Genomic DNA, 25,408 nt, shown 5'->3' with positions numbered 1-25,408 from the left:
GTCATTGAAAAATTTTCACAAGGACTTACTTATTCTATAAAATATTTAGAGCCAACCATTCTTTGTATGAATAGTAGTTATCTGGTTTATTATTATACTTTTATTTGGTTCTTTTTTACACTTTTAGTTCCCTCCAAACTTTGTAGGAGACATTTTCCAATGTTCTCTTGTGATAGATTGGAGATGATTTCTCCCCCTTTTCAATTTTGGATTACTAAGAGTAGCTTTCCTTACCACTCATTACTGGCCAAAAACAGGGTTCTTTATTTGGCAGAAGTCTGGAAGCGTGTGACCTTGGGTAAGATACAAATTGAATGCAGTAGTACCTGTACAAAACAACTCACAGCAACACTTAAAAGGATAAATTGTGAAAGTGAGAATTTTAACCATTCAAAAAGTGCTTTTCAAACCTAAGAGTCTATAATTATAATTGTTCCTATTTCATTTTTTGCTGTCACACTCACCTTTTCTTCATATACATCGAAAAGAAGAATTTATTATTCTTTTCTGATTTATCCATAAGTTCATATATTTCTAATCAGTGTAGCCCACATCATCAGCTTGGCCTATACATGAAGTCACATCTCATTTTAAAATTTAAATCAATTGTTTAAATACTCGTTGACTCCCCAAAATTTCTCTCTCAGTCCCATTTTTCTGCCAAAAATTGTCCTGGAATCCTGGAGACTCAAGCATTACAAAGGGATATTCTTTCTTCCAAATACCTCCTTATTGAAAAACTAGAATAACTTGAAAAGTTCAAGTTCAAGAGGAACCCACTTTTCTGCTATAGTTATCTATATCTGTGCCATATATTGTCCCTCTGGAAAGAAGATGCACTAAGAGAAACATTTATTGAGTGTGAAATGATTCCTATACTGGTCTAGATTTCCACAAAGTAATGGGGAGGGGGACAGTTCTTTTAAGAGAGAATGATCTGATTCCTTTTGAGTTACGCTTGTAGGCTCCTTGAATTGTTGACATTGCCTTCCCAGAGGCCAGCTGAGCAAACTGATATTAAGGAGCATAAAACTTTTTAACACATAAAAAGGTTTTGTTACATCGTGTCTTTAGGGAAATTAGTGTAAATTTGCCTTAAAGTTACATAAGTAATGATGTCACAAAGGTACTTTTCTTAAGCTGAATTGATGTTTGGAAGTTTCGTCCCCTGAAATGTCAAGTTCTATGTAACTACACACTAACATTTCAAATTTTGTGTAACTAGACATTATACTACTTAAGCTTCTTTGAAAGACAGCTCAATTACTTGAGTCCACTATCTAGCTGGACAAAATAGCAAAACATTTAGGAATGTGTGGATTTATAAAGTCATAAATGATCTGTTGCATTGTATTATCCTGGAGAGAGCTGGGGTCAATTCTAAGTGAAGTATCACAAAAATGGGAAAACAAGCACCACATATATTCACCATCAAATTGGTTTTAACTGATCAACACTTAAATGCACATATAGTAATAACATTCATCGGGTGTCAGGCAGATGGAAGGGGAGAGAAGGGGAGGGTATACACACACCTAATGGATGCGGTGCGCACTGTCTGGGGGATGGACATGCTTGAAGCTCTGACCCAGGTGGAGCAAAGGCAATATACGTAACCTAAACATTTGTAGCCCTGTAATATGCTGAAATTAAAAAAATAAATAAAAAAAGAGAAATAAATTTGCTTTACTATCATCAATCATAGAAGAGAATTTGGTACATAATAGTGCTCAAAATTTAAATAAATGAGGTAGTAACCAGAAGTCTTTGATTAGTGATATATAGAGCTTTTATTTAGAACATTATCCTCAAATATCTACTCTAGGGTTAGTACAAATAGAGATAATTATCCAGAACCTAACACAGTCAGAAGCAGAGCTTTACATAATGCATACATGAAACATCGAAACAATTCTACTGTTATTCTCATTTATAAAATGAGAGATTAAAGAGGCTAGATTAGTAGCCCAAAGTCAGAACGCTAATAGTAAACACAGGATTTGAAGTCAGGCCTCCTGACTTTAAGTCCAATGCACTTTACCCTATATATATCCAAGCCAAAACATGACAGAAAATGATGAGATGTTCTGTAGGTTTTCATCTCATAGACCGAGAGACTATATTGAAACAAATAAAGAAAATAAAGATGACAAACATCTGAGTGGTTAAATGCTTAAGCAGTTTTGGAAATATATATCAGTTATGTAGCTACTTTATCTGTAAAGATGAATTTTAAAATATCCCCACCTGGCCTATAACATAGTAACACTCTTTTTTTTATTCAAAGTGCTAGTCTAGGTACTAAACAGAATATAAAGATGACTAAAAAAAATATCCCTGACTTCAAATTGCTTGTTTGAGAACCTAGAGTTCTCAAATACATTTTAGATGTTCACACATTATCACATTTAATAGTCAGAACTTATTAATTGGTTTGGAGGATCCTTGGGCTTAGTTTTCCCAGGCCAACTACACCATAGCATTATGGTGAATATTTCTGTGGGATCATGGTGGGAAGAGGGAATAAGAAGATATTATGTTGAATGATGCATATTCAGTATTTTATAAAATACTCAACTTATTCAGTATCCTCCAAATAGTCTGCCTCATCAGTTTCCTCTTCTCTCTTCTTCCAGCACATTTGGAAGAACTCTGTTTCTCACTGAGCAAAACAGTTTTCTTATAGTGAAAAAAGATAACTTATTTGTGCTCAGAAAAAAGAAAAAAAAAACTCTAGAAGCAAGTGTCAGGGTTCAAAACACTATACCCAAAAATACGGTGCTTTGGCATAAGGAGAAAGGTCTCTCTGATCTTTTCTCACCTTTTCCCCCTTAGACTGTAAAAAGAATTCTCTCTTTTTCCCTGAAAACCCTCATATGACAGGTCTCATGCCCTGTAGATACTCAGAAGAAAAAATTAAAGATACACAGACACAGAGATGAATCTGAACAAACAGTCCTTGCTAAGTTTCCCTTAGTTTATTACCATTAGATCATATCTTTTTTTGCCCAATCATACTTCTACATGACTGCCCATTCTTTATGGAAACTAAGCATAAAAATATATACTTTTTCATGGAACTTTGTGTCTTCATTTCTAAAGGCTCGAGTGTCAATTAAAACTTGAATTAAATAAATTTGTTGTGCTTTTTCTCTTGTTACTTTGTCTTTAGCTATAGGGGGTGTCAGCCATGGACACTGCAATGGGTTCTCACTCGTTGCAATGGAGAAAAGATATTACTTTTTCTTCTTTACATAAGCAAGAATCACTACCCTCCTTAGAAGAAGTAGGAGTGGGGATAGGTCATTTATGACATTTTTCTTTCCATAACAATGTTTTTCTGTTATATATATTGCTATATCCATGAAACACCTATGCAAGAAAGTTCAGAGAGTCTGAGTACTTGCTAGCGTACTCAATGGCAGAACCAGGATTCAGATCTAGACCAGCTACACTCCACAGCCAGCATTTTTCTCCAAGAAATCAATCTTTCCACCCCATAAAACACTGTAAAATATGATTATGCATGAAAAGCTGAAAGTAAGACTAACAGAATTATTTTTTTGACTTAAAAGGTGTTTAGATAAAAACAGTGAAGGTTTGTTGTCCAAGGCTGACTACAAGTTTTCATTTAGCTCAATTTTTTCAATGTTTTACATTCTATGAATGGTTTTAGTCTGACATGTAACACTTAGTTCAGATTTCATTGACATGATTGAAGGAGGACTTCTTTCTGCTTTAAATTTTTAATATAAAGCAAACCAACAAATAGATAAACAAATGAAATCTTATTCTTGAAGTTTAAGTATTTAATTATCATTTGGTATAGTAGAGTCCTATTAGATTGTTTATATAGTATTAATACTTTTAATTGTTAGTAATACCTATTGTTAATGTGTGTTGAGAACTCACTTCTTGCACCATACATCCCTAAGTACTTTATTCATATTATTTGATTGAATTTGCTCAAAAACTGATAAAGGCAGGTATTATTATATCCATTTTTACATTAAACAGCAAGTACAACAAGGCAATAACTGTGATAGTCCAACAATTAAATCTATGTGCATCTAATATAAGCATCAGTTTTGAACACTTAAGACAGAGGTCACAAACTCAAATGCCCACAAAAAGTAGGCTGATGATATAAACAATTAAAACAGTTAGAGAGGAAAATGCTAGATACTGGTGAGGACTGCAAGGTGATTCAAAGCACAAGCATTGCCTAAAGCATTCATTCTCAATCCAGCTGATATTGATATCAAAGGGTAAAAATTGGTTCTCAGAGGATGTGTGGAAAAAGTGTTTTACTATTTTGATATATTTATTGCTCAGATATATATACTATACACAGACATATATCTATAGTATTTAAGGTTTTGTGGAGAGGTAATGATGAAAAAGAATGTTGAAAGAACAGGAAACAGGTGTTCTCACCAAATTTTGCCGTGTTAGAATATTAGACCATTATTGCTAGGACTTTAACATTTTTTAAGAAAATCTTATAATCTTTTTTTTTAATATGAAATGTTCTAAGTTCAAGAACACTATGTAAATCCAGTTAAATATACCTCTGAGGCATATTTGGCCCAGGGACAGGGTCAAAGCAAAAACTGCACTGGACAAATATAAATGGTCAAGGAAGACTTATTATATGCTACTGAAATATAGAAAAGAAACTGGAGCTCAATCTGAACTCGATGTTGCTGAAACAAAATTCTGTGTTGAGTCTGAATTATGTGAGCTGAATGTTGGACCAGAGTGTTGGACTTCAAATAAGAACAAAATTTCTTAAAATACATCTTTTTAATTTTGATTCTCATTGTCAACATTGTCATTGATGTTTTGGTTTTAGGCATATTTAATTCAAAACATGCACTTAGGAACTGCCAAAAGGAGAAAAAAAACTAACAAAGAAACCTGCAGTTTGCTTGTCTGGCAGCTAAAATCTTTTGTGAACTCATAAATCAGTATTGTCAATGAGTAAACAATAGACCTTAAAATGCTAGTTTCCATTTATAAAATTTCAGGTGGGCATGAAGATAAGATTGTAATTAAATATGGATTTGCTTAGACTTACTAAAATAACAAGCAACAATATTTCCAAGGAAAGATTATTAATGATAATTCAGAATATATAAAAAGAAAAACATTTTACCACCATGTAATATGTATAGATCAAATAGCAAATCCATATAAAATAATAATAAAAGAGTAATTAAAGAGAATATGGCTAAATTTTTACAATGAATCATAATTAAGCTTTATATGAACCATAATTAAGCCTCATATGCTTCTATGTGGAAATAAGCGTAAATGACCTCAGCTTTGCTTTCATTAAAACTGGTTGAACTGTGCCAAACTCTGCCTAGAATTTAGGCTCCATAAGAATATAGAATTTAGATTCACAGAATTAAAAACTAAATTTCAGTAGTAGTGGTTAAAACCATTATTCTAGTAAATAAAGTGGATTTCAGTCCAAGCTTTGCCATTTACTGGCTGTGTGACCTTGAATAACATGAGGATACAGCCTTGGACCTCTCCAGTCACAGCAGCCCTCCTCTTCCTCCATACCTGCTCTTTTCTTCCCTTGCCCTCTCACTTTCTCCTTGCTATATCTATTTTTCCATTCCTCCTAACCTTTTCTTCTTCTTCTTTATTTTTATTATATGGAATTAATTTATCATTTCTATGTGATGAGTCAGCCATCTCTATGTGAAATAGAAAATTTAATTTAAGTATAAACAGTATTCATATATTTTAATTCATTTAAGAATATAAGCATTCAGAATTTAAGGATACAACTTCTATAGACGGTATTTAATAGAAATCACTCTTGATAAGAGGTAAACACTTGTCCTCAGCCTTTTATTAGAAATTGACCCAGACATTTCTGCAAAGGGACTTGTAATTGTTAAGTTTGTTTCCTGGCTTTGTAATTTGACTTGGATAACTACCATCTCTGCAGGCATATTGACAGCTCTTTCTAAGGTATCAAGTTACCTTTGGGGGCAGTAAGGACGGACTGAGATCTGACTACATGCACAGTGCTACGAATATGTATGAATAATTATATTGCCCAGTATTCTATGAGAGTGGAAATATTTTCTTTTTTATCCCCAAAGTTTTTAGAAAATTCTCTACTAGAGAAGATGTCAATGATGTAGAAGATTACAAAGATGTAGCAGTTATTGGCGATGACAGAGAATAATCATGAACGCAGGCGTGTGGATCTAAGGAGGCTGAGGAAGCTAGAGGCAAAGGTGTTGGTTAGGTACTGATGTCACCAAGAGTAGAGGCTGGAAAGGACATGAACAGAAAGACAAAATGGTGCTGAACTCATCAGTGAAGGATAGGGAGTGACTGAGGGACTGACAGATGACAGCAACATGGAGTGTAAGTGGGATGTAAATTTTAATTACAATGTTTGTCAAAAAACCTAGGGCATTTTTGAAGATCAAGACAGAGAATTTGAAAGTAGTAATAGGAGTCAAAGAGAACTTCTATCTGGAACTAACACAAAGAAATAGGCTACAGGAGAAAAACAGCAACATGGAACAGCTGTGTTTTACTTGGGGCAAAAGTGAAAGGGTACATGGCACCATGTTTGGCTAATTTTTCTATTTTTAGTAGAGACGGGGTCTCACTCTTGCTCAGGCTGGTCTCGAACTCCTGAACTCAAGCAGTCCTCCTCCCTTGGATACATAAAAGCAATTCAAAAACTTAAAAAAGCATGTCATAAGAATTATCAGGTATGTACAAATAAATGTCATGAAATTATGATAAAACTGTAAACTTTTGTTTTGAATGACATAACAGAGTAAAACTTGATCTAAATAAGTGGAGAGATATACTATGTTCCCAGATCAAAACCTAAATATCATAAAGATAAATCTAAGGTAAAGTATAATGTGATTCCTGAAAAGACACAGGCCATTTTTTTCCCATTCCATTTGAACACTGTAGATGAAAGGCTTTCCAACATCTGAAATAAGTTATTCATATTTCTGCCCAGGATCCACTAAATATAGTGAGTCCTTCCCCTTTTCCAGGGGATGTTTTAAGGTAGTGCATGTGGGAACAGGCAGTCCACCACATGACTTTCAAGACCACGGGCCCTTCCCTGGACCTCAGATTCATTCCTAAACCAGTCAGGGGGTCAGGTGACCTCTTGGAGCTTTAATGGTTTGGACAGTAGCAGAGTACTCTGGTGATGTGTTCCGGCCTATAAGGGTGAAGAAGAAACTCACACAATCAATTCACATCACCCCCTTGATTTCTTATGCTTTTTCTGCATTGTCCCTTATATGATACTTTTATGTAGAAAATAAATAGGGGAAATGGTTCATTGCATCTAGCCAAGTAAATAATTTATAATAGCTAATGCTTAACTAACCCTTTGTATGTGCCAGGTATCACTCTAAGTACTTTACAATATATTGATTCAGCTGAGGAAGACACTATTATCATCATCATCATCCCCAAATTGCAGATGAGTAAACTAAGCCATGGAGCAATTTAAGAAGTTTGTCCAAGGTCCTATAACTTATAAATGGCAAAGCCAGGATCATGGATCCAGGTAGTTTGGCTCCAGAATTCATGCTTTAACCACTGTACTGTACTGCACTGTGATTTAAAGTGTGCGCTATCCAAACATGTGCCTGATAGAGTGGCCTTCCTTTGAAGAAGTAAAGCCGAAAGATCTCATTTTATTAAGCTTGGAAATTACTCAGAATGCAGATGTTTGAAGTCCCTATTTAGAATCACTTTTTGTCCCAGATTCTAGAAATGACTCTGACTTTGGCTGAAAAAGGTATCCAAGGGTTTGCCTCAATTTTTTCTTATTAGTCACTTCTTAACAGATCAGCAGTGGGAAGGGTTTAAAGCACTGGACAGACAGATGAATGTGGTGGAGACTGCACTTAACAAAGGCAGGAAACAAGGTCTCTAGTCCTCCAGCCTCTGACCCAATCATAAGCTGTGCACCTCGGAGGCAGGTGCTTCACCTCTCTGGACCTCAGACTTCATACTTGCATGATGAAGAAGTGAAGATAGACGACTTTGGAGATCCTTTGCTTCTCTAAAAGAGGCTGTGAGTCTCTATTCATCCCCAAACTATATAGGTTGTTGGTGATGAAGAGATAAAGCAAATGACAAGAAAGTTTCAACTGTGTCTGAATCCCAGCAATGGGAGAAGAAGCTCTGGCATGGCCTTTCTATCTCAACAAACAACTAATCAATGGAGGAGCGGCCAGGTAATTATTAGAATTATAAAAGCCACCTTTTCATTTCCAGACTCTGCTTTTCATAGACTCATCCTTCAACCTATGTATTTTTACCAAAATTCATCCCAAATCCAGAAAACACAGATGTACAAAAAGGGACCTTACCCAACACAATTCTTCTTCACAGGCTCCACTTTTTGCATTTAAAAAAAATATTTCAAAATATTAATGGGATACAAATGCTTTTGTTATATACTTAATGATTTACAGGAATTGTTTAATCGAGTTCTCACTGGTGGGGATAGCAGCGCTAGGATTTCTGACTCAGGTCCCCAGGAAGAACAAATAAATGTCCTCCTTTGTTGAGTGGGATCTCTTCATATCTTTTAAAGCTTAGCACCCACAAGCTGCAAAGTGAATTAGATGCCCTTGGCTTTATCACACATCCAGCTGACATCCAATGGAGCCAACTGGGTCATGACCTCATTTTTCAAGGTGGTAACATGGATAAACTGGGGAAATAATAAGATGGCACATCTTAGTGATTAACTTCCTTTAAGTTTGTATTATCCTTTTTGATTGTGAAATAAGTAACACATTTAAAAAGAAAAAAGATAAATATTTCCAAATTAATCTGTAAACACCATTGAATTCTAAATAAAATTCCAACAAGATATTTTATAGAAATTGACAAATTAATTCTAAAATATATTTGGAATGAATTGTACTGAAACTCCTAAAAAGAAGTAGAAGCCAGGCGTGGTGGCGTGGTGGCTCACGCCTATAACCCTAGCACTCTGGGGGGCCAAGGTGGGAGGATTGCATAAGGTCAGGAGTTTGAGACCAGCCTGAGCAAGAGTGAGACCCCACCTCTACTAAAAATAGAAAAACTAGCTGGGTGTGGTAGCAGGTGCCTGTAGTCCAAAGGAAGAGACTTGGGAGGGTGAGGTGGGAGGATTGCTTGAGCCCAGGACTTTGAGGTTGCAGAGAGCTATGTTGATGTCACTGCACTCTAGCCAGGGTGACAGAGCAAGACTCTGTCTCAAAAAAAAAAAATAGAAATAAATTGCCATACCCATATATAATTTTATTTACAAAGTAAAATCAATGAAAAGCATGTAGAATATGCAGGAATAAACCATATGATATGAGACCCAAGAAGAGATACATGTCTTAATTGGAGCCTTATATAAATCAGAGGTAGCACATTAAAAGTGATTGACAAAAGGAATTGCTCTGTGTTAATTTAAAAAATTAGAAAATCTATTAAAAATTATATCTGTTCCTCACACCCTATATAAGTTTAAATCCACAGTGATTTTAAAATATGACCAAAGAATAATGGCCTGAAAACATATAAAAAAATGCTTAACATCTCTAATTATCAGAGAAATGCAAATCAAAACCACAATGAGATACCACATAACCCCAGTAAGAATGGCCTGTATCAAGAAATCCCCAAACCACAAATGCTGGCTAGGATGTGGAGAGACAGGAACACTCTTACACTGCTAGTGGGACTGCAAATTAGTGCAACCTTTGTGGAAAAGAATTTGGAGATACCTCAAACAGCTAGAAATAGAAATACCATTCGACCCAGCAATAGCATTGTTGGGCATCTACCCAAAAGAGTGTAAGACATTCTATTATAAAGACATCTGCACCCGAATGTTTATGGCAGCACAATTCACTATTGCGTGGTCATGGAAACAACCCAAGTTCCCGTCAATTCATGAGTGGATAATTAAAATGTGGTATATGCTCACAATGGAATATTACTCAATTCTAAGAAACGACAGTGAGCTAGCACCGTTTATGCTATCCTGGATTAAGCTTAAGCCCGTTATCCAGAGTGAGGCGACACAAGATATGGAAAATGGGCCCCACATATACTCCCCATGAAGTTGGTGCTGACTGATTAAAACTATAGTTCTCAAATGGTGGTAATGTTCACCAGGGATTGAGGGGAGGAGACCCACATCTTAGGGATGTGGCGAGCATTTTGGAGGGGAAGGGCATAACTCTAATCCTTCTTAGGGAGAGGCAAAGATATACAATGTAACCAAAATGTAAAAAAAAAAGAAATACAAAAAAATAAACTTTTTATCGTGTGGTGGGCAGGTGGAAGGGGGGAGGAGGAGAAGGGTGTGTACTTACATAATGTGTGCAGACCACCTGGGGATTGGACACACTTGAATCTCTGACACGTCGTGGGGAGGGAGGGGTAGCAGGGGCAATATATGTAACCCTAACAATATTTGTACCCCCATAATATGATGAAATAAAAAGGGAAAAAAATACGACCAAGGAAAACATTTACAACCTTAGAGGCATAACCTTAGTGCTGGAAAATTCTAAACCAAGCCAAAATAAGGCACAAATCACAAATGAAAAGATTGATATATTTAATAAAATGTAAAAAATCTTTATGAGAAAATATCAAATAATGCACAGTGGTAAGCACCAAACATAAATAAAAAGAAGACTTATAATCTATTTTCCCTTAGATATCACTATGTACATTTGTAAAGTCTTGGGGAAGTTGGAAGTTGGTAAAGCAATTTTATGTTTGTCAGGGGCTAGCCAGGCACTGCAGATGGCGAAGCAAAAGACAGAAGAAACGTGGGTTCTTGATGATGTTGTAGAACTGCTGGATTATGCAATTTTGGAGACTCATTGTCTTGGACTCTTTTTTTTTTTTTTTTTTTTTGAGACAGAGTCTCGCTTTGTTGCCCAGGCTAGAGTGAGTGCCGTGGCGTCAGCCTAGCTCACAGCAACCTCAAACTCCTGGGCTCGAGCGATCCTTCTGCCTCAGCCTCCCGAGTAGCTGGGACTACAGGCATGCGCCACCATGCCCGGCTAATTTTTTTATATATATATCAGTTAGCCAATTAATTTCTTTCTATTTTTATAGTAGAGACGGGGTCTTGCTCTTGCTCAGGCTGGTTTTGAACTCCTGACCTTGAGCAATCCGCCCGCCTCGGCCTCCCAGAGAGCTAGGATTACAGGCGTGAGCCACCGCGCCCCGCCTGTCTTGGACTCTTTTGTTGAGTGATATAATAGTTTTCTATTGCTGCTATAACAAATTACCAAAAATTTAGCAGTTTAACCCAAAAGAAATTTATCATTTTATAATTCTGGAGGTAAGAAGTCCAAAATAGGTCTCAATGGATTAAAATCAAGGTGTTGGCAAGGCTGCATTACTTTCTGAAGGTTCTAGAAAAGAATCAGTTTCCCTTCCTTTCCCAGGTTTGAGAGGCTGTTCAGATTCTTTGGCTCATGGCCCACTTTCAAACTTCAAAGTCAGCGATCACATCACACCAACCTCTACCTCCATTTTCACTTCTCTTTGACGCTGAGTCTTTTGCTTTCTTCTGCCACTTAAAAGTACCCTTGTGATTATAGTGGTCTCACCTGGATCATCCAGAATAATATCTCCATTTTAAGGTAGGCTGATTAGCAACCTTAATTCCATCTACAAACTTAATTCCCCCTTGCCATATAAATTGCCCATCCACAGTTTTTAGGATTAAAGCACAGACATCTTTGGGGAGCCTTGCTGCCTACCACAAGTGACATTAAATTTCCCTGTTGTATAAGGTATATAGTTAAGGTTTTCTGTTATGTCCACTTAAGTCATCTGGACACATTACTCTTTAATTGCTTGTAGCTGCTACTACTAATTGGTATCACTCGAGTCCCTACTTGGTGGAAGTAAGCAGCACTTTAATCCATTTAATTTTCACAATAACCATGTAATTTAGGCATTATTAACACCATCCTTTTACAGAGGGAAAACTAAGGGACAGGAAGACTAAGAAACTTGCTAAAGGTCTCAAGAATTTGGGTTTTTAACAACTATGCTCTACTGCTCTCCTGTATGTTTAAAATTTACATAAAGGAAAAGAAATAGAAATTAAGTTCAGACACTTAAAATTAAAAAAAACTATAACCATTTTTTAAAAAAAGTAAACTTTTAAAAGTATACTTTAAAAAAGTATAACCTCATCCATATGAATTGCTCTTATCATCTTAAAAATATGTCCTGAACTTGTCATCATGGGAGTCCATACATGCACACTGTGGTATGAAAATACCTGTCACAGATATTTCTCTGTGTTTTCTTTTCTGCACTGGCAAACTAGACTCCTCTTAATTGTCAGTGAACTTGTCGAGAAGAGTTCTTGTTTAAAGATCTCATTCCTTTGCATTTTCAGTGTGCTTTTGTGGTTCTGCTTGTCTGGTGCTCTTGACTGATGTTATGTTTTGCATTTATTTAACAGTATGTTTCATTTGCTAGATGTCAACTTCAGTCCCTTAGTAGATCCATTTTTTTCTCAACTTGTACTTGCCTTTCAATCTCTTCAATTATTCCTTCACTTTAGCTTTTTAAATCTATTCATTATCAGTCATTATTTAATTAAGGTATTATAAGAAGTAAAAATTTATAATTGGATGTTTTTGACTATTAACAGAAAACTACTAACAGTGAAGAAAAAAATTATAAATAATGATTTAACACTGGAATAATTACTAAATATACCCAGCTTTTCATTTTGATAAAAATATGTCATTGGAATCCATTTTATGTTAAACATTATGTTAATATATTTTATAAATTAAAAATAAATAATGAACTGGCTCTACACTTACTTAAAACTGGTCTTTTAAGCAAGTTGCAGCTCTTTCACGTCTTTGAGTATGGAGAGATAACTGTGCAGAGTAAATGCAATGACTCAATTCAGCAAATGTTATTTGCAAGGCACTAGTATGCTCCACTATGATGGATTCAAAAATTGGCCAAAACAAATTTCTAACTCTCAAGCATGGATAGTTCCAGAATGGAGTTAGACTTGGCACACAAAATTATATTTTAAAGGAGACTATATTTTATATTATATTTGAATATTTTATATTATATTTTAACATTAAAAGAATTGTGAAGAAGGTACAAAACTATTGGAGAGAATGTTTCTCACTGGAGTTTATAGGAAATACACTGCAATTCAACATTTCCCCAAAGTTCCTGATCACAAGCCTCATCTAGAGTGCTTGTTAAAGATATAAAATCTCTGCTTTTTCTTGAATGTTTTGATCTGATACCTTCAGGAGTACTTGAGGATTTTTTTTTCTCAAGAAACTTCTATAACTTTTATGCTCAGTTAAGTTAGGGAATTACTAATATAGAAGAAAACCTTTGCATTAACCTTGAAAGATGGGCAGTTATTCAAGGAAGTTATTGAGGAGAAAAGCATTTCAAGCACAAAGCCTCTTGAACAAATGAGGCAAAAATGGCAGGATGGCTTCCCATAATATTCATTCATTCATCCATCCATTTATTCATCAAGCAATTCAGGGTAGAGAGAATACAAATATCAATACGACACAGAAACTGCCCTCTAAGAATCCTTTGCAAAGATTGAAAAAAAAAAAGATATATAAATGAATAGCTATGCAAATATTCATTCAGTTTTATAGACATCTATGAAAGAGCTAAATGATTTCTTAGCTTGGAGAATGAGAGACTGAGTGATAAATAAAGTTTTGTTCATGAACTTCAAAGCAATGTATATCTTGCAGAGTGTCAGATTTCAAAGAAAAGCTGCCAGTGCTAGTGAAATGGCAGTTCAAAAAGGCAGACTTGAGAATTCTGGATATGATGACAATTTAAACATACACATCTTACTTCTGCTGTGGCAGACTCCAATAGAAATGGTATTTTTGTACCCCCATAATACTCTGAAATAAAAGAAATGGATATAAAATATTAAAAAATAAAGTAGTGAAGTACTGATGCAAAAAAATGGTTTTTGAATATAAAAATAAAATGTGGTATATTTTACCATGGAGTTCTACTCAGCCACAGAAAGCAATGGTGATCTAGCACCTCTTGTATTCTCTTTGATGGAGCTGGAACGCATTCTACTAAGTGAAATATCACAAGAATGGAAAATAATCACCACATGTACTTACCATCAAATTGGTATTAACTGATCAACCCTTATGTGCACATATAGTAATAACATTCGTTGGGTCTCAGGCAGGTGGGAGGGGGGAGGACGGGATGGGTAAATTCATACCTAATGGGTGCGGTGTGCACCATCTGGGGGATGGACATGTTTGAAGCTCTGACTCGGGCTCAGCAAAGGCAATATATGTAACCTAAACATTTGTACCACCGTAATATGCTGAAATTAAAAAAAATAAAAATAAACTAAACCAGGCTACAGCTAAAAACAAAACAAAAACTATCGATAGAGAGGAGAGAAAAGGCAAATGCAGTCATTTCCATATTCTTGATGGCTGCAGTTGGGGTTGGGTTCTCTGGTACTGGGTAAGAAAGATAGAATCATAAGACAACTGGAGTTGGAAGAAGAAATAAATCTTCCTCTTTTTAGAAAATTGCTTTGATGAACATTTGGTTATGAAAACCCATCTAGCTTGGTTCTGGAATGAGAAGGTAAAGGCACAAGGAGGAGTTACATAAATGGTGTCAGTAGACCGTAGTAATGTGAGGTGGGTTTTGGTATGCTAAAGGTGGTTTCTACACAGGACTTTGATTCTGGGAAGTGTGGAACAGGAAAAGATGGGTTTTTCTTCTGGGAATGCTCACACCTCTTTACTGAGATCCTAAAGAATGGAATCGGTAATGTATCTCTTCCTCACCAAATGTTCCAAGGAAATGCCAACGCCAAATACCAAAGCACCTAGATTATGGCCAGATGCCTGAGGTGAAAGTTTCAATGTGTGAGCCTTTTAATAAATCAAGGAATGCTCGCTACCTCAGTTTCCTCATCTATTAAAAAAGGATGATAACTGTCGTACCCAGTTTATAGAATTATTGAGAGGATGAAATAAGTGTACCATGTGATGTATTTAGAAAATTGACTGGCACTTTTGGAAATAAAATGAGGGGACACATGAAAAATTCACTCAAGCTATTTAGAGGCAAACAGGAGGTACAGATAGATTTTCCCCCTTCATTCAAAGATAATTAACAGATAAAGTTATCTTTAAAATGAGAACTTAAAAAGGATCTGCAACATGAAATAAGGATGTGTTCACAGTAATGCAAGAGCCTGATGAAGAAAAGATCTTTGAGTAAAAAGCTTTACTGTACAAAACTGAACCAAGCTTTAGACATTATGCTTAGTATTAGGTCTTTAAATATGAAATGTCTGATTTTGAATCAAAAGTGTAGTTTATTATATCTCAAACAAGAAACAGTACAATTAATCCAAATATGTTCCTGAACTAACAACACAGTTTTGCCATCTTAATGGTAGCTTGCTTATGTCAGCAGTGAAGAAGCCTGGAGAGCAAGTGGCGATGAAATCGCGAAAGACATTTTCCACAGCTTGTTGAGAAAAGAATATTTTTCCTTGCAAGAAGTGGTCCAAAGTATGGAAGAAGTGGTAGTCAGTTGGTGCAAGGTTTGGTGAATACTGTGGATAACAGAGAGTTTCTAAGTCCAGCCTCTGTAGTTTGAGAAGCGTTGTTTATGTGACATGTGGTTGAGTTTTGTTTTGCAAAAGGATTTGCCTTTCTCTATCGACCAATTTCAGCTGCTTAATTGCAAGCATCCTCATCATTTCATCCGACTGGTTGCAGTAGACATCTGCTGTATTCGACTGACCAGGTTTCATGAAGCTATAGTGGATAATTCCAGCACTGGACTACCAAACATACACCATTAGCTATTTTCAAGGAATATTCAGTTTTGGACTGTTTTTCAGAACTTCATCTTTGTCCGATCATTGTGCAAAATACTTGTGATTGTCAAAAATAATCTATTTTTCATCACATGTAACAATACACTGTAGAAATGTTCTGTCTTCATGTTGTGACAGCAAAGAAAGGCAAACTTTGAGACAATTTCTTTTCTGACACTCATTTAATTCATGTGATATCCATATCTTCAGCTTCTTTACCTTACTAATTTGTTTCAAATGGTCCAGTATTATTGGAATAGTCACGTCAAACCTTGTTGCTAATTCATGCTTAGGTTGAGATGGATTTGCTTCCACTACAGCTTTCAGTTCATCATTATCCACCTTGGGGACGGGTCACCCACATGACTCATTTTCAAGATCAAAATCACCATATCTTCTCAAATCATCATGGTAGTGTGCATTCATTAGCCACATCATTCCTAAACCATTGATATTTCCAACTCTCTGTGCTGCATTGGTTCCATGATGTAACTCATATTTGAAAATAACACAAATTTTTGACTTATCCATTGGTTCACAAAAGTTGCTCTAAAGAAAATTTGAAAGATAATCACAAGCCAAAATGTGTGTTTGAAAGACAGATGATGTATTTTCACAATAAAAATAAAACAAGAAGTGTCAAAATGAAATGTCAGAGATATCAACTGTCAAACTCAGTACTTAAAGATATTGGACGTTTCATACTTAATAACCTAATACAAGTTTAAAACAAAAACAAAATAACCTGTGATGCTGGGTAATAAAGATAAAATGATGTGACAACTGGTTCATCAAATGGAGTGAACAAAACCAAACGAGGAATGTGAGGAAACAAGAGCAGAGCAGTATTAAAAGCCACTTTGGAGGAATAAAGAGCAGAAATGGTGGTGTCAAGCATGAGCTTGAAAGCTTAAACAGAAACTATACGAACTGGAAGAAAGTGCAATGGAATCATACTGTCCTGCACTGCAAACACATTTCTAAGGTGGATGACAAAGGCAGTAATTTTACAAACAGACAATGATAGGTTTAGCTGGATAACACTGAAAGGTGTATATTATAAAATAAAGAAAATTTAAAGGCAAGAAACTGGGTAACATGATCCTATTTTGTATGAGGTCGAGGTTTCTTGGCATGCTTCTAAAAATCTCTAAGTGAATTCAGAGTTGGGCGAATCAAATTACAGCAGTATTTGTTTATAGAAATTCATTTCCTTGTGCAGTGGATCACATGAAAAGATAAAACATTTACTAACTGTGTTAGTTTTCTAGGACTGCTGTAACAAATTACCAAAAAAGAAAATTTATTCGTTTACACTTCTGGAGGCTAGAAGTCTCACTCAAGGTGTCAGCAGGGCCATACTTCCTCTGAAAGCTCTAGGGTTGAATTCTTCCTTAACTTCGCCGGCTTCTGATGGTGCCAGGCGTTCCTTAGCTTTTGGCTGCTTACCTCTGATCTCTCACTCCTTTGTCTTCACATGGCCTTCTGCTCTTTCTCCCTCTGTGTCTCTCCTTTGTCTGTTTCTTACTAAGACCTTAGTTATTAGATTTAGAGCTTGCCCAGCTAATCCAGGATCATCTCATCTAGAGATCCTTAATTGCATCTGCAAAGACTCTTTTTAAAAATAAGCTCATATTCACAGATTCAGGGTGTTACTATCTTTTTGGCTACCATTTAACCCACTATATCGGGTATCTCTCCCCTAAACAACTGGGGTAAATTTTCCACCCCAAACTGTTATTTATCTAACTAGAGGTAATTGTTCATTATAATTAATAGTGAGTTATTCTGTTATGTTCCTATAACACAAAGGAACATGTGTTTTTGAATTCTAAACTTAGAATAGTCTACTTATTTTCTTGCTTTTATATGTAACTGAAATATCTCCAGAATATATGTGTCTGTGTGTGTGTGTGTGTGTGTGTGTTTATTTTGGGGGGGAGGGAGCGTAGGTAGTATTGGTTCTAACTATTTTGTTTTATAATTCAATACTACTTCCAGGAAAAGAGAGTTGTTTATTGTTTGTTTCTGACATTTATATAACTCTATGAGTCTCCCTGTGCACTGGCCTTTTTAATAAATCAGAGCTAGACCACTTTATTTATAGCAGAAAATGTAATACAATCTTGTATTGGTCAGGAATTTTCTTCGTGAATATGCCCTCCAAAATACACATATTTTAAGGCTTACAGTTTCATTCTTGCTCTGAAGATCACATTGTTATATGCTATTCTATATCTCATATTTGCTTCCAATAATTAGGTCCTGATGTCAAAAGCAATAAAATACGGCCTTAACTATGCCAGACACACAGTAAAAGTTCAGTAAATATTTGTTGAATGTATGACAAATGAATGAATGCTTTACTATAGATATGGGTAAATAATGGAACGAGTTCAAGGCAAGGGGTACTTCTAAAAAGCCCCAAATTTTCTGCTCCCAGAGGTGAAATGAAGCAAGTTTTGGTGTAGACATTTAAAAGCTTGAAAATTCTAATGTGATTGTGATTTTAAGAAGAAAAGTGGCAGGTCAGACCACCGTTGTTGCAAGAATCCTATGGTGAGCTACTTAGTCATTTCAGAAACTTCTAGAAATGGCCATGAAGTTGCTACTCTCAGGTACTGCAAGAACTTTTTTTCTATATAAATTCTCTCAAATTCTACACTTCCATCCTGTCTACCTTCAAGAGTCTTTAGTCACAAACCCACAAAAAGTTTATTATATGGCTTACCTCCAGGTAAGAAGTCCATTTTGTTTAGACAGGGAACTAAGAACAAATACATTTTTTTCATTTCGGCATATTTCAGGGGTACAAATGTTTAGGTTACGTACATTGCTTTGTCCCACCCAAGTCAGAGCTCCAAGCATGTCCATCCCCTAGATGGTGTGCACTGTACCTATTAGGTGTGTATATACCCATCTCCTCCTCCTCCTCTCACCTGCTTGACACTCAGTGGATGTTATTACTATATATGCACTTAAGTGTTGATCGGTTAATACCAATTTGATGGTGAATAAGAGATAAATTAAGTGATTTAATCATGGCCACACAGTAGGCTTACACTGAATTAAGACTCAACACTATGTCTTTTAGTTTTCCAATAATTTCTTCTAAAAATAATAATGAGGCCAACTATAAATGCAATATGAAATTATGCTTAATGATAACTGCGGCTGTACTGAAAATTTTCTTTTCCTCATAATGTACAGAATTGGTGAATGTACAGTCAGACCACAAAATACATTTCAGCCAGCAATTCATTAAATGATGCAGTAGATTCAAGGAAAGATTATGTTAAAGTTTATGAGAGGTTCAGGTCCAAGAAGATGCACACATCTAAATTCTGATGGTGCTCAAATGTTTCAGAGCCTTATTAATCTGCTCAGTCTATACTGTCTTTGAGACGGCAGCAAAGAAAAAATATGATTGATTGTGCTTCAAGATATGTGCTTTTTGCATTTCTGTTAACTATAAAACAGGCACCATTTTAATTAAGCTGCTTCCAAGCAATTCAGGTGCTCTATAAAAATATAATGAAGCAATTAAGATGTGTTACAAGTGACTGAGATATCCTTTTTATTTGAAAATGTGAAAGTGGAAGTCAAGTGTTCTTTCTATTTTTTTATTATTTTTTATTTTTTCTGTCTTTCTGCAACCCCTAAAGCAGGGAGGACATTTAATCTCAAGAAAAAGTAGGCTGGATTTAAGTAAAATATAGATTGATTTAACATATAATTAACTTATCCTAAATTTAGTGCAAAACTGAATACAAAAAAATTATTTATGTTATTTTTCAAAGTTTGAAGGTGTGTGTAGGTGTTGCAAATTATGTTAAGTCTATAAAAAAACACCCTTATATTCATTTTATAGAAATAATAATGGTGGTACCTAAACAGAGCACCATGAGTTCATGAGTTTTTCTGAATCATGTGTAAAAGTGAAATTTAGGCAGTGACCCTGAGATAATATTTACCTGAAAACTTAAAATTCTGGGACCTTTTTTATCTGATGCTTTAATTTACTTTGGTTGTGTAAGTATAACTATATACAGAATAATCTACTCTCTGCTTGCACAAGAACAAATGAGCTTTCTGTTTCCATTGTGAAATTATCATTTATTAGGCCTGTCAATCATTCATTCAGCCAACCAGCATTTATCGTACCAGGAATGATGTTAGGTTCTAGGGATATGAAGGTGATTATGACATACTTCTATCCAAAGTGATAGAAAAGTGAGACAAGAAAATAAAATAATAACATGATGTGGTAACTGTTAAAAGGTAAAATAATAAAAAATTCAATACTAATTTTAGGAGCCTGGACAAGGTAGATCACTCTGAGGAGTTGATATTATATAAGCCTGGAATAAACATATTTGTGGAGAGCCTTGAAGAAAGAGCAGGAAAAGTTGATATTTGGTACAACATGCAGTCAAAAATTGCATAGTATATAAAAAGAACTAATCCTTACTTCATTTTGAAAATTTCACTATTATCAAATTCACCTGTTCACCTAGCTTAAATGTCTTATGCTGCAGGTTTAGACTATCTCAATGGAAATAGATACTTGTGCACGATTTCCAAACTACACCATTTTTATTGCAAGGCAGAAGAAATGAAGACTGAAACAAATATTGGAAACAATACAAAACCAGAAATTATCAAGACTACATTTGGTAAAACAGATATCATCTTGCAAATGAAAATATAGAAATGAGAGAGTTTAAATGCATTGTATAGGACTTCAGAGGTAGAAAGTGGCAGAATCAGGATAGAAAAACTCCAGGTGACCTGACTGTAGATCTTAGGTAGGGAGATAAATAGGTAGTTAAATATACACTTAGATAATATGATAAGTTGATATTTAGTATTTATATTGTCTTCTCCCATTTTTGTCATTTTTGTCATTATTAGAGGTCCAGCATGACCAATAGCTCTTAGGAAACTAGTTTGAGCTGTTAATCACTGTTGTTCTATAATGCTTGACTTATAATTAATGTGCTAGTTCTTTGGTTTATTCCTTGGGCATTTTCATAATGGGTGCAATTTTATAAAGCAACCAAATAACTAAATAAATATTACAGCTGTCATTAAGCTAGAAGGCTGTTGCATATAGAAATGAATATCATCTCCCTGGATAACTTCAATGTGCCCAATGGCAAAATCCTAAACAAAGCCAAACTGAGATTTTAGTAATTTCATTTTCAGAATCCCCTGAAGGACAATGAACTACAAAGACTTGAGGGCAGCTTAATGGCCAGAGGAGAGCAACACGTTGGGTATTTTCCTGGAGAAGAAAATACTTGAAATCATAAGACCACAGCTTCTTATTGTCAATGGAAAAGAAGCAAAACTCTATGAAATAATTTAAAAAGGTTTATTCTGAGCCAAATTTGAGGATCATGACCTGGTGCCATGCCTAAGAAGCCTTGAGCAAGCAGATTCATTGTGGTTGGGTTACAGTTTGGTTTTATATATTCCAGGGAGACAGGGATTACAGATAAAGTTATAAATCAATACATGCAAGGTATTCATTGGTTTGGCCCTAAAAGGTGGGCCATCTCAAAGCAGGGGCTTACATGTTATAGGTGGGTTTAAAGATTCTTTGACTTATAATTGGTTAGACATGAAGCCTTGTCTATAGGCTTGGAATGTTTTAAGATAGGAAAGTTTGTTAATCAGAGACAAGCCACTGGACATACTTATTGTGTAAATTGAAAAACTGCAGGTTTGTCTTGCATAGCCTTAAGTCTGTCAATGAGTTATAAAAACATATCTATAAGAAAGGAGGGAGCATGATGAGGCATGTTTTACCTACCTCCTCATGGCCGGCCATTCAGTTCTAGGGTATCCTCTTGGCCAGGAGGGAGTCCATTCGGTCAGCGGGTGGCTGGAAGCCTTAAGATTTTATTCTAGTTCACACTATACTGGATGAATAAAATCACTACAGAGAGGACATTGGACAGGGCATTATGAATTGTGGAGAACAAGAATGCTTTATCTTTCAAATTCTACTACCATGGGTTTTGTCCTGCTGAGTTAACTTTTGGCTATTGACAGGGACCAAGAAAAGAGGAAAAGTTGTTGGCAAAGAATGGTGTGTTTGTGTGTGTGTGTGTGTGTGTGTGTGTGTGTGTGTGTGTGTGTGTGTGAGAGAGAGAGAGAGAGAGAGAGAGAGAGAGAGAGAGAGAGAGAGAAATTAAGAAGACCAAGGAGTGACTTCACTAAAAATAATGATAAACAATATTCCACATTATGCTATCTTGCTTTTTTAGCGCTGTAGAAAACCTGAAAAACAGATTTTCCTGTTTAGGTTCCCACCTTCCTACCTTTCTGAGCTCTTTTATTGCTTACCATTGATTGTTGATGGTGTACATGGAAATATTTGAGGAAGTGTGAAAATGTATATATGTGCCACCTCCTAAAACTAGCAAGAGCTAATTGTTAAAACATTGTGAAATGTTATGAACTAGCTGTTAAACTGCTGGTAGCTTGCAATTGGCCAGGGAGGTGTATTTACACCACTAAAATAGGTCAACATACAAAAACAAATCACTTCCTTTTGTTTTTTCCCTTTTTGGAGAGCTAATTTACTAGCACACCACTTGTATATGTACTTATATGCGAGGGTGAGTATGTGACAAGGAGGGCAGGGCACATATATTTCCTCTACCCTGGGAGATTTATAACTTTCTCAACTAAGCTGAGAAAAAAAAAAAAAACTCCAATAAGACAGTATAAGGTAACTTCTGTTAGGGCTAAACTGGTTACAGGTATGCGGCATATGGAGAATTCCCATTCAGCTGGTAAGCAAGATATCAAGTAGTTACTAATAGTATGTATGTATGTATGTATGTTTATTTATTTATTTATTTTAAGACAGAGTCTCGCTTTGTGGCCCAGGCTAGAGTGAGTGCTGTGGCGTCAGCCTAGCTCACAGCAACCTCAAACTCCTGGGCTCAGGCTATCCTGCTGCCTCAGCGTTCTGAGTAGCTGGGACTATAGGCATGCGGTACCATGCCCGGCTAATTTTTTCTATATATATTAGTTGGCCAATTAATTTCTTTCTATTTATAGTAGAGACGGAGTCTCGCTCTTGCTCAGGCTGGTTTCAAACTCCTGATCTCGAGCAATCCGCCTGCTTTGGCCTCCCAGAGTGCTAGGATTACAGGCATGAGCCATTGCACCAGGCCAAGTAGTTATTAATAGTATTTTAAATTATTTATTTGGCTGGAGTATACGTGATATATATGGGGTTTATGGTAGCCTAGAGAAGGAAGGAGGTAGAGGGATTTAGCCCATAATAACTATGTAACAAAGTGATAACATTTTATAGTCTTGGCTAAATCCTTCATCCTAAAAGAAGCAAAGTAGAAATCCATGACTCAGTTAGATGGCTAACCCTGGTCACTGATTTTTAAACTTGGGATTCCGTTTCTCCAAGTGTAAAACATTGATTACCTTCCTTATAGTGTTCTTAAAGAATTACATAGAAAATATTACTTTAGTTTGGAAAATGAGTTGCAAGCTTTAAATGCCATGATATAGAAATAACTATGACATTTATTGAACACACCATGGATTCCTCTAACTCTCAGGAATGAATCATGTGGAAATGTTAACAGTGTGAAGAAGACCTGGTTTCTGCACCTACTTAGGGTATGTGATGAACTCAAGAAATTTTATGGTCATTGAGTTCAAATCTCTAACCCCTCCAAAATAAAATAATCATACACATATATGAGAGAGTGTGTTTATTTCTTATATTTTATGGGAAAAAATATAGGTAGAGGTAAAAATGGTGTTTTTCAACTGCTGAGGGGGGAAAAAAAGAAAAATCTTCACTTGGTGGGGTCTTATGACTTCACAAAAGTTTGATTTTCCTCCTGAAATATTATTTGGATTTATATAGACACAAGCCAAGTGGATTATAAAATGCATGAATTGGTAAATACTGCTAAATGAGGGAAGGTTTAATGCAGGAAATTAGCTTTAATCTTGGAGTTAAAGCTAGAAGTGACATATTCTGGAAGATAGAATGTGAGAAGAACTAACTGTTGATAAAATCAGTGGTGTGGGAATGATACCCACTGAAGTAATGTTGCTCGTATTGACTCAAATTGGTTTTGGTGGAGTTGAAATTTCTTTGGAGGAAGTACAAGTGAGGTAATTTATATAGTGCCATCATGGATCTGGATGATAAGAGCAGAGTGCAAAAGTGTCCTCCTAAATGTGCAAAGATCATCCATTAAGCTGAATTTTGGATGTCTTCATTGCAGATAAGTTCACATGTGCACGAGGGCTTCCTGAGGGCAGCAACAGGTATTAGGGGACAATTGCTCCAAGAACAATCTCTGGAACCAGACCCTTCGGCATCAGTACAATATGGTTGTACTGATCAGACAGTACCATCAGACAATAATGGTTGGCCATTATTGTCCCCATGACCTCGGATAAGTGAATTAGCATACTTGTGCCTCAATTTTCTCATATGAAATAAAGAGAAAAATATTAGTATCTACCAAGTAGGGACATCTTAAAGGCTCAAAGAGAATATGCATGTGGAACACACGGTAAATGCTATTCTACAAATGTGTATTGAACTCTGATTTATGTTTCAGGTTCATTTTAGGCACTTGGAACACATATGTGAATTTAAATAGATCTCTGCTCTGGTGGATCTTGTATTATATCACATTGTAGTTAACATTATTTCTATTGCTCTCTTTGTTTTACATAAACTAGCACAGTGCCTGATTAGTAGGTGCTCAAATAGTTGCTTGAATGAATGTTCAACTAAAGGTATGCTGATAGTAAATAAATAGCACCAGTGAGTGAAGAGAATAAAGGTACGTGTTTTGGAAAGTTAGAAAATTCTAGGGAAGAGGCTAAACACAGGCAGAGCTGAGTTCTTCATTGTGAAATATGCCAGAAGAATCTGTTTGTTAGAATGGAAATTCTAGTTGTCTCTGCAGTCACTTCACACTTCTGAATGTTGTTATACCTTTTGTCCTGCTTTTGAATCTTTCTTAGTGGCAAAAAATCTCACTAAAGGAAATTTTACATTGTATATGAATAATGGTAGAAATATGCTTTTTAAACTTTATTGGTCTTTGAAATTTATCCAGACTATTAAATAGGTACAGTTAATTCAAATGTCTGATAGAGTAACAAATGAGACATTGGTTTATTTTATACTAAATCACAACTGCTAGAAACAGCTAAAGAGATCAAACTCCCAAATTTAAAATATATTAGTATGAGTTATCTCAAAGCAGATATTTCAGGATGAATTAAGAAATTCTGGCTCATAGAGTTAAGTATGTCTAATACTATTAGGCAAAAGAGAGAAGCACTGCTTAATGGATCAATTCCATTAGGGGGGAAAAAAAAGCAAAAATTACAAGTGATTTCACTTTAGAAAGATAACTATAAAAGTCAGTTACCTGCCTGCGGAAGTTCTTTTCCCCT

The sequence above is a fragment of the Microcebus murinus genome, chromosome 12, assembly GCF_040939455.1.
Source record: "Microcebus murinus isolate Inina chromosome 12, M.murinus_Inina_mat1.0, whole genome shotgun sequence".
Taxonomy (NCBI): Eukaryota; Metazoa; Chordata; class Mammalia; order Primates; family Cheirogaleidae; genus Microcebus; species Microcebus murinus.
This window is presented reverse-complemented; position numbering follows the sequence as displayed.